General features: G+C 43.9%; 1 protein-coding gene across 1 annotated transcript in view; it reads left to right on the forward strand.

Moving 5' to 3' along the window:
• LOC126175037 (prolactin-releasing peptide receptor-like) overlaps positions 1 to 8564 on the forward strand; it is a 309550-nt gene extending 300986 nt beyond the window's left edge. Inside the window, exon 2 of the mRNA XM_049921539.1 lies at positions 8341 to 8564. The gene's annotated coding sequence lies outside the window, so the exon portion shown is untranslated. The remainder of the gene's footprint in view (positions 1 to 8340) is intronic.
• Positions 8565 to 11407: the final 2843 nt, after the last annotated feature.

Genomic DNA, 11407 nt, shown 5'->3' on the forward strand with positions numbered 1-11407 from the left:
GGATTGGGGAGAAGAGAAGTTTGTGGCACAACTTGACTAGAAGAAGGGATCGGTTGGTAGGACATGTTTTGAGGCATCAAGGGATCACAAATTTAGCATTGGAGGGCAGTGTGGAGGGTAAAAATCGTAGAGGGAGACCAAGAGATGAATACACTAAGCAGATTCAGAAGGATGTAGGTTGCAGTAGATACTGGGAGATGAAGAAGCTTGCACAGGATAGAATAGCATGGAGAGCTGCATCAAACCAGTCTCAGGACTGAAGACCACAACAACAACAACAACAGAACTTACATATGATTATATTTGACGCAATTTGGGTGCATAGATCCTGAGAAATCAGTACCCAGAACAACCACCTCTGGCCGTAATAAAAGCCTTGATACGCCTGGGCATTGAGTCAAACAGAGCTTGGATGGCGTGTACAGGTACAGCTGCCTATGCAGCTTCAACACGATACCACAGTTCATCGAAAGTACTGACTGGCGTATTGTGACGACCCATTTTCTCGGTCACTATTGACCAGACGATTCCAGTTGGTGAGAGATCTGGAGAATGTGCTGGCCAGGCCAGCAGTCGAACATTTTCTGTATCCAGAAAGGCCCGTACAGGAAATGCAACATGCGGTCGTGCATTATCCTGCTAAAATGTAGGGTTTCGCAGGGTTCGAATGAAGGGTAGAGCCACGGGTCGTAACACATCTGCAATGTAACGTCCACTCTTCAAAGTGCCGTCAATACGAAGAAGAGGTGACCGAGACGTGTATCCAATGGCTCCCCATACCATCACGCCAGTATGGCGATGACGAATACACGCTTCCCATGGGCGCTAACCGCGTTGTCCTCAATCACGGATGCGACCATCATGACGCTGTAAACAGAACCTGGATTCATCTGAAAAAATGACGTTTTGCCATTCGTGCACCCAGGTTCGTCGTTGAGTACACCATCGCAGGCGCTCGTGTCTGTGATGCAGCGTCTAGGGTAACCGCACCCATGGTCTCCGAGCTGATATTCCATGCTGCTGCAAACGTCGTCGAACTGTTCGTGCAGATGGTTGTTGTCTTGAAAAGGTCCCCATCTGTTGACTCAGGGATCGAGACGTGGCTGCACGATCCGTTACAGCCATGCGGACAAGATGCCTGTCATCTCGACTGCTAGTGATACGAGGCCTTGGGATCCAGCACGGCTTTCCGTATTACCCTCCTGAACTCAACTATTCCATATTCTGCTAACAGTCATTGGATCTCGACCAACGCGAGCAGCAATGTCGCGATACGATAAACCGCAATCGCGATAGCCTACAATCCGACCTTTATCAAAGTCGGAAACGTGATGGTACGCATTTCCCCTCCTTACACGAGGCATCACAACAACGATTCACCAGGCAACACCTGTCAGCTGCTGTTTGTGTTTGAGAAATCGGTTGGAAACTTTCCTCATGTCAGCACATTGTAGGTGTCGCCACCGGCGCCAACCTTGTGTGAATGCTCTGAAAAGCTATTCATTTGCATATCAGAGCACCTTCTTCCTGTCGGTTAAATTTCGTGTCTGTAGCACGTCAACTTCGTGGTGTAGCAATTTTAATGGCCAGTTGTGTAACATTATCTCTGTAAGATAACTCAAGGATATCCACAGCTGTTTTTACTTACAAACAATAAATAAGTAAAATCATTTCTATGGATTCTTAACAACTTCTAAATGTTTTGTATTTCTCTAGGTAAAGAGCGGATTCAACATGGTAAATGACAGTTTCTCCTCCTTCCCTTGCTGAGCCACGAGATTGGAATGACAATAACGACAGAAAGAAACTTCTAAGACGTAAGAAGCGCATGATTTTCGGGGAAAATATACGTGCATTTTTTACGACTGGCAGTTACTATTAATGTATGATAAGTGTCTTTTACTGCACGCGCCGAATGCTAACTGAGATTGCAGATGCCCTTTCTTCTGTAATGGTTGAAGCCATTCGCTGGTAGACAAATGGGTTTCTCAACTTTGAAGAAGGGTCATATCGCGAAGGAAAGATACTGTCGTAATAAATATGAGAGATAACGTACTCTGAAAGTTTTTCCTAACAGTAGGCCCACTTTTATCTGTATGGGGTGCTGCATTTCATCACCATCATCTTGCGAGTATTATACGGTTGGCGCCGCTCCTCGCTCCCCGTATTCCACTTCCTCCGATCCTACCACTCTCATCCTTGCAGCCCTCCGGCATCCAGAGCGCCCTGCATCTCTCGACTGGAGCCCTACCTACGTCGTCATCCACGCTTTCTTCTTTCCACTAGAATCCACTGCCACACATCGTTTGGCCGTCGGCTATCGTCCACACCATTTCATAACTTTCATCTCTATTCTGTCTATTACTGGTTTTTCGAATGCACGGCCTGTCTCATGGAATTTGGCACGCGGTCCAGCGTGCGAGATGCCAAAACTTTGCCTCCGAAAGTCCCTCTCTAGCGCAAACAACAAGTTTCTCTGACGCTTGTATATTACCCACTTTTCTATGCTCCGTAAGTAGCGATGTTTCCAACAACTGAATATCAACTTTTTGGTCCTTTTCGTTATTTTATTATTCCATTTCGGTTTGCAGTTCATCACATTTCAATTTGCAGTTCATCGTATTTCAGTTAGGGAAACGGTTTGCTCTAAAAGCGAGTCACGTATGCCTACACAAATATGGATTCACCTTACTTAGTATCCACAAGCCGGCTGCGGAGCTCCGTGGTCGAAGACAACAATATCCTGTCAGTCACAGAGGATGTTAGCACTCGAAGATGTTAACAATAAGACTCCAAAAACGTACAGTTGCAAACCCTCAACGTTATAAGTAGGGGGTAATACATCTTTGAATTACCAGAGCAAGTTTTATTATTGTTAAAAGGAAGTGAAGGAAAACAAGATGGGACGAAGATTACAGTTTGACATAACGTCGCCGACAAGATCACAAAACACCGGAAAAGTAAATGAATTTATCACAATATTTTAAAGAAGCATTGTATGATGTACGTCGTGCAATAGGGCAGTGGCAAAAGCACTTAAGAAGTAACACGGTATGATAAAAACATACAGAAAAAATTACAGACTGTATTCGAGAAAAATCCGATTTAATACTCGTGGGCTGTGTGGAGTACGACCTCTTGTTGTCTGGCAAGAAAATCGAAAGTTAAATGTAATTGTGTTACAAAATTACACGAAGATCAGGAGTAAATACGAGTAGCTGAACATAATATAGTTCGCTCGGCAATATTCATGCTATTATTAACTCGAAAGGTTGCGTTCTCTCCTGAGAGATCACGTATACGTAAAAGAGGGATCCCTCAGACCGCGGCAGTGGTGAGTGGTGTTTGCTGCCAAGACACAATGCTCCTGGGTCAGCCCATCCCCCAACATACATCAGTTTTGGATGTCCACTCAGCGACAGAAGGTGATGGGGGGTGCACAGTGACATCTATTTTGGATGTTCACTTAGTGACGTAAGGTACACAGCATAGCTGTGTGATCGATCATGGTCGAAGAATATCTCTGCATCCCCGTCTGAACAGCAGCAGGATTGATAGATACTTTTAGACAAATGATACCAGACTGATCTCCAATAACGTGAAAAATTCAGATTGAATATTCGCATCGTTTCTAGGCGATAAAATTGTAGCTATTTGGTGTAACTCTCGCCTTGATTAAGGTGTTATATCAATAATGCAGAAAAATGGAATGGCTAATATCTCTCAGTAAAAAGAGAATTATATTGGAACTGTGGTGTTATCGATGTTGTGTCTTCAGGTAGGTCTGATGCAGCTCTGCTCGCTGTTCTGTTCTACTTAAGTCTCTTCCAGAACTATTCCAACATTGTTGTAATCAAGCCTTCTTCTGCCTCTAAAACTTTGATTATCCACACTACCATTACTCACCAACTATATATCTTACTGCCTCAATGAAGTGCTGTCAAGCAATCCTCTCTTTTTGTCTCATTGTCCCGTTGCTTTCCTTCTGCCCGATTCGGTGCAACATCTCTTTACCTTCATCATTCTTCTGGTGCACACCTCAAGCGCTACCATTCTCTTTGTCTATATTACTTTTAAAGTCCACGTTTCACCTTCATACACAAACAAGGCAAAACATTAAGTCCACTGCCCACCGCAACGTTGGATGCTCCCTGGTGGAGTTGCGGGCAGGTGATGCGGAGCGGACACGGGAGTTGGGGGATCACCCTAGCAAAGATGTGGGCTGTAAATGGAGAAGTCCATTGAGATAAACGACTTTGACAAAGGGCAGATTATTATTACGCAGAGCCATGAACAAGTGTCTCGAAAATGGTGAAGCTGTTGTAATGTTCACGTGCTACTGTCGTGAGCATTTACGGAAACAAGTAGGATAGTGAAACCACTAATAGGCACTAAATGGTTCGAAGTCTACGAGTCTTTACAGAACGCGGGGTTTGGAGACTTGTCTGCTCTGTAAAGTAGGGCAAATCTCAGCCGAAAGAGCGCAATGTTGATGCGCGCACAATTATTTCGGAGCACACCGTTCATCGTACATTGTCGAACATGGACCTCTGCAGCAGACCACCCCAAGGTATTCGTGTGTTGACCCAACGACATCGTCAGTTACGATTACAGTGGCACGGGACCATCGGAATTCAACATTCGATCAATGGAAACGTGTCGGCTCTTCCGGTAAAGCACATTTTTGCTACACTAGGACGATCGTCGTCTCCACAAACGCCGCCATCGACGTGAACGGCTGTTCGAAACGTGCAGTGTACCACGGACGCAGGCTGATGGGAGCAGTATTATGCTATGGAAGACATTCTCCTGCGCTTGCAAGGGACCTGTGGTAGTAATCGAAGACATGCTGACAGCTGCGATCCAGATGCATCCCTCCATGCTTGATGCTTCCCCGAGGGCGATGTCATCTTTCAGTAGTATAACTGTCCGTGTCTCGGAGCCAGCACCGTGCTACAGTGGTTTGAGGAGCGTTATAGTGAACTCACGTTGATGTCTCGGCAACCAGGTTCACCTGTTGTAAAACCTATGGAAACCAACTGAGTCGCTGTCAGACGCAATCACCACGTGCGCAAATCAGCGGCACGTTATTTAGGCGAATTACACGACCTGTGCGTAGACGTCCAGTAACACATACCTTCAGAAACCGACCAACAAAATGTCGGATTACTGATGCGGAGAACCAGTGATGTATTTCGTTTCAGAGAAGGACAAACAAGCTTTTAAGCAGATGGTCATAATGTTTCGACTCATCAGTGTATGAGAACACGCTCGAGACGTAACTATAAAACATATTCTCTGACTCTTAAAATCACCTTGCATATTATCATATCTGTCATATGCTGTGTGACACAGGGTACCTTACTTACCCAATTTACTGTTCCAGTAGTCTATGATGCGTAGAAAGAAATATTATTGATATGGCTCCAAGTGAGCTTCGAACCTCTCTAATTTTATCTTCACAGTATTTTGGCGAGATATTATTAGAAGGAAGCAAATATATTGTGCGAGAATTCTGGTAACGTACGATCTCGGATTTTTTACAGTAAACCACACTGCAGCGTCTGCCACTTGAGTTGGGCGAACATCTCCGTAACGCTTCAATGCTTACTAAATGAATCTGGATATTCTGTATTTCTTCTATTTCGTATCGATACAACACTAACATCTTATACTTAAATTTCGACCAAAGGACGTTTTTGTGAGGTACCTCCTCGCTGGACTTCCTGAGGACTCAGTCTTCTGACATTACCCACTAGGTCATTATTATGTATTGAAAACAGTAATAATACAATGACCCGCTGAACTACTTTCCCATCTGGAGATTAACTATAAAAAATTTGATATACTGCGCTCAGTTCATTGAGATAAACGGTGTGATATTCCGTACGCAGGTATTTAGTTCTTTACGCGACGTCTCAGCACCGTATCAAATGCTTTCCAGAAGTCAAAGCATAATGTGGCATCCAGTCGTTCGCCGGGTCTCGTGTATGAACAGACCAAGATCGCCCGCAGCATCGAGAATTGTGGTTGGTTAATTGATTTGAGTGTAAGGACCAAAGAGCGAGGTCATCGGTCCCATCGGATTAGGGAAGGAAGTCGACCCTGGCCTTTCAAAGGAACCGTCCCGGCATTTGCCTGAAACAATTTAGGGAAATCACGGAAATCCTAAATCAGGTTGGCCTGACGAGGATTTGAGTCGTCGTCCTCCCGAGTGCGACAGTGTCCTAACCACTGCGCCACCTCGCTCGGTCGAAAATTGTATTGGCGCTTGGTTCCACGATCACGGTACGTAAAGACGCAAGGTTTTTGTCGTCTTTGCGTTTCCTTGAATGTTACTCCGTAGAAAGAAATAATTACGGGCTATGAAGCACGGGTCCAAAATCTCACACGTGCAACAGTGAGAACGTTTGTGAAAGGAAGACACGCCTCCTCGCCTCCGAGGACGAAATGCAAAGATTCGCCATCAGATCATGGTCACCATTTTCTTCGGCTGTGAAAAGGATTGTGTACACAGAATTTATGGCAAAGTGTACAACTGTTAACGCCTGTTCATGTTGTGCAACACTGGGATCGGTGCACAACGCTTTGAAGAAGAGGAGTCGCGCAAAATTAAGCAACAGCATTGTTCCTCTGCACGATAACGCAACACCGCTCGCGGCTCGCACAACAGAAGCTTTGCTTCAGCGTTTTCACTGGGAGGTTTGCAAGCATCCGTCAGAAAGCCCAGACCTTGCACAGTACGTTTTCTATCTTTCCGGCAAGCTGAAAATACTTCGATGGGTGGGGGATGGGTTGGGGGAGGGGGCGCGAACATGTTTTCCAACTATCAACGGCGGAGACGCTCACACAGCTGTTCTCGAGTGGTTCCGCGACTTAGAAGCGGATTTTTACCGTCGAGGAAGTGAAGGATTGATACCGACCGTTCTTTGCGGAGACTTGGAGACAGTGCAGAAAAAATAGTGTCACGTATATGTGTCCTTTGAAGTGTACTGCGGCATTCGTTAAAAGTTTCTTGGCCCACCATAATAATGTGTTTCGTCGTGGATTAAGACCAGTTTATTTCACGAACCATGTTGTCAAATTGCTTTTCCCTTGTTGATCAATTCTAGCACTTTTTCTATCCAGAGGTCACTTATTTCGGTGTTCAAAAAAATCTTATCGATTAACAGGCTGCGTTACTTCGAATAAAGCGATCGAGCTTTCGATGTAGTCTCCGCCATCGTTATCAGGAGTTAAAATCACTGACTGCCGGGACTGGTGTGGCGTTATGTCTGTCTAGTCCTTATGGCAGCGTCTGGAACCTTCCAGAGAGAACCGGAGTGACTCGTGGCAACTTGGGCAGCTCCTAGCAGCTTCGTACCGCCGCGGGACTGAGTGACGTCAGACGCCGCGAAGGGCTGGCGCCATGTATGAAACTGTTGCTCCCGCGTCCAGCAAGCATGAAGCCTACGTCATTGCTTTCGCTACTAAGTGTGTACCCCTGGTCTCTGTTAAAATTGTCGCTTGTAGTGCTAATTTCGGCCTCTTCTTTTACAGCGGAATGGTGTTTGAGCCAGAACTCCCGTCTTTAGAGACTGTATTTTATACCAGATTTCACTCAGGGCCGACTTCTGAGCTTCTTTTTCTTTGACGTGTCACGAATGCTATGCACGACGCTCCAAAACACTGGGAATAGTTGACCTATGTAGATGCTAGCACATTCACAGGAGACACCATACACCCCAGGGACTCGAAGGCCTATGTTGTCTTTAATGGGGCGTAACATATCTCTTATTTTGGAGGTGGGAGGTGCCCAATTTGCCTTTCGAGTATGCGTATCTGTAGCCATCTGTGAAAGGTTGCAGACGCTGCTATTACATCTATATAAGCCAGGAAGTCAGTGATTTTAACTCTTAATGACGATGGCGAGGATAGCTATCGAAAAGCCGAGTGTTTTATTCGAAGTGCCACGGCTAGTAAACCGAGAAGATTTTACTATAGCATGCCACCAGGAAAGACTCCGAGGACACATATGTAATGTTGTTGTTCGTGCGTGGAATTGTTCCAGAAAAGCTTCTTGTGCTACTGCCATCGGCTATTTCATATCCTCTTTATTTCTACCGTCGTCCTTTATTTTCCTGTTCCAATAACAAAACTCTTCTACTACCCTAAGTGCTTCATTTCTTTATCTAATTCCTTCAGCATCTACTCATTTTATTTAATAAAATACCGAACGTGCCATATATACGAATGTCTTTTTTAAACTGTTTAGTGTTTTGTGTTAGTGTGTACCTCTGTCAATGTCGGTTTCAGACTCTTCGGCACCTATCGCTTACCCTGCTACGCCTCTGTTCACAGGTGCGGCCGAGATGCAAGGGGCAGTCTGGATGGAGGACGTCAGTCGGCGCGCGAGGCTTCCGCTTGAGCCCCGGGAGTTCGCTCGTAGACTTCGACCTCCAGCTGCAGATGTTCCGCACCTGATAAAAATCACGATACTCACTACGTTCCCACAGATCCTAGCCCTTACAACTGTGAAAATAAAACTTATTTAGCGACCATGTATTTTAAGTCAAATAAAGGATTGGAAGCTACTATTTTGTTTAAGGATATGTTGTCAAGTAACCTCCCCAAACACTAAGAAGACGGCTTAAGCTCGAAGTAGATATAAGTGAAATTGCAGAGAGGCCGGATCGAATGGTTGGATGCTGAAGGAAAAGAAAAATTATTTTTAATGATTTTGCGTCTCAATGGCGTTTGAACATTGACAAAAAAACGAATCACAAGAGGCGTTATAGCAGCAGCTATAAAATCATTAATAATTACGACAATGAAAATGACACAACATTTACCAAAGAACTTATAGTTGTACACATAACTTTCAGATAAGATAAACAGTCAGAGAATCAATGTTAACAAACTCACAAGTTTACAGACAATAAACTCACAGAAAACCTGAAAAAAGATACATTAACATAAGGCTGCCAGCTCAAGTTTGCTCGGACACCAATCGATAGGTCCCTTCAAACTTAAACAGATACTGGGCAAAATTAAAACCGGATAATCACAAATCGCACGCCAGAAGATCTTTCAAGGACTTTCAAGGACCTTACAACTTTAGCCAAACAACTCAAGCTTGCTTATCTCGCCATAGTAATCTTGCACGAATGAAATCACTTTCGCATTTTATAGAAAAACAGTGGAAAACTTTTAAAAGAAAGCTCGTAATAGAAAATTCTTGTAAATATCTTCTAAATGCATGAATGCAGATATGATACTACACATGCATTTACATGCACATCAGTACTCGAAAACAATCTGACGGCGTGTGGTGGAGGGTATTTCTATTGCCAGTAATTGATCCCCCCATACACTGTTTCGCTCGCGAATGCCGCGTGGGAAGAATGATTGTAGGGGTCCGAGTTTGATAAACAGTCCTCAAGACACGGTCGAACAAGCGCTTTTTAAGCCTCTACTTTAGTCGATGAATTACATTTACTTAAGATTCTTCCTATTAATCTCAGTCTGGCATCTGCTTTTCTTCTGATGTGTATTATGCTGTCATAACAAGGAGGGTGCTCCTGACAAATTGTTGTTGTTGTGGTCTTCAGTCCAGAGACTGGTTTGATGCAGCTCTCCATGCTACTCTACCCTGTGCAAGCTTCTTCAACTCCCAGTGCCTACTGCAACCTACATCCTTCTCAATCTGTTCAGTGTATTCATCTCATGGTCTCCCTCTACGATTTTTACCCTCCATGCTGTCCTCCAATACTAAATTGGTGATCCCTTGAGGCCTCAGAATATGTCCTACCAAGCGATACCTTCATCTAGTCAAGTTGTGCCACAACATTTCTCTTTTCTCCAATTCTATTCATTATCTCCTCATTAGTTACGTGACCTACCCCTCTAATCTTCAGCATTCTGCTGTAGCATCACATTTCGAAAGCTTCAATTCTCTTCGTGTCTGAACTATTTATCGTCCATGTTTGACTTCCATACATGGCTACACTCCATACAAATACTTTCAGAAACAACTTCCTGACACTTAAATCTATACTCGATGTTAACAAATTTCTCTTCTTCAAAAACGCTTTCCTTGCCATTGCCATCTACATTTTATATCCTCTCTATTCGACCATCATCAGTTATATTGCTCCCCAAATAGCAAAACTCCTTTACTACTTTAAGCGTCTCATTTCCTAATCTAATACCCTCAGAATCACCCAATTTAATTTGACTACATTCCATTATCCTCATTTTGCTTTTGTTGATGATCATCTTATATCCTCCTTTCAAGACACTGTCCATTCCGTTGAGCTGTTCTTCCAAGTCCTTTGCTGTCTCTGACAGAATTACAATGTCATCGGCGAACCTCAAAGTTTTTATTTCTCCTCCATGGATTTTAATTCCTACTCCGAATTTTCTTTTGTCTCCTTTACTGCTTGCTCAATATACAGATTGAATGACATCGGGAAGAGGCTACAACCCTGTCTCACTCTCTTCCCCACCACTGCTACCCTTTCATGCCCCTCGACTCTTATAACTGCCACCTAGTTTCTATACAAATTGTAAATAGCCTTTCGCTCCCTGTATTTTACCCCTGCCACCTTCAGAATTTGAAGTGCCCCTGACAAATATGGTAGTTACTGTTTCCAGCAATTTGTAATCAATACTGCAGATGTGTGTAGACTTGTAGTTGAGCTGGTTAAGTAACCTAAAAAGTCATTCTGCAGGGGGTGAAGAAGGAATTTATTGATCACGAAGGATGCATGACGCTTTTCGGAATTATTTCCATCTTCATAAATCCAAGTGCAAAGGTAGCACAAGCACAACACTACTAGTCTGTGATCACATGCTACGCCTGTACAACTGGTAACGCCCTTGTCCTTGCGTTGCATTTGCACTTTTATTACTGAAGATGGAAATAATTCCGAAACGCGTCATGCATACTTTTTGATCAATAAATTCATTCTTCACTTATTGTATGACTTTTTATGCGACCTAGCTATCTTAAATTCAGATCTACACATAATTACTTAATTGGTAGCTAACCTCTTACGTGACTTCATGTCACATCCTTATTACTATTGAAGACGTAGGTAGTGGATTTCTTTTCCTATGTGTGCGCAATACATTACATATATTTACGCTCAGGGACAACTCCTACACGATCCATAAATCCTCTGTAGGCCCTTCTGCAAATCGTTACTGTCTTCTGGCGTTGCCACCTTCTTACAGACAATCCTACCACCTGTGAAGAGCTTTAAAGAACTTAAGGCGCAGTCTACTAGATAATTTATATTCATTGCAAACTGTAACAATGCTCTCACACTTCCTTGGTGTACTCCCGAAATTACCTTGACTCATCCCGAGTTTGTTCCGTTGGAGCGACGTGTTGAAATCTGTCTGCAAGTCTCGAATGCAGACG

The sequence above is a fragment of the Schistocerca cancellata genome, chromosome 3 (genome assembly GCF_023864275.1).
Source record: "Schistocerca cancellata isolate TAMUIC-IGC-003103 chromosome 3, iqSchCanc2.1, whole genome shotgun sequence".
Classification (NCBI taxonomy): Eukaryota; Metazoa; Arthropoda; class Insecta; order Orthoptera; family Acrididae; genus Schistocerca; species Schistocerca cancellata.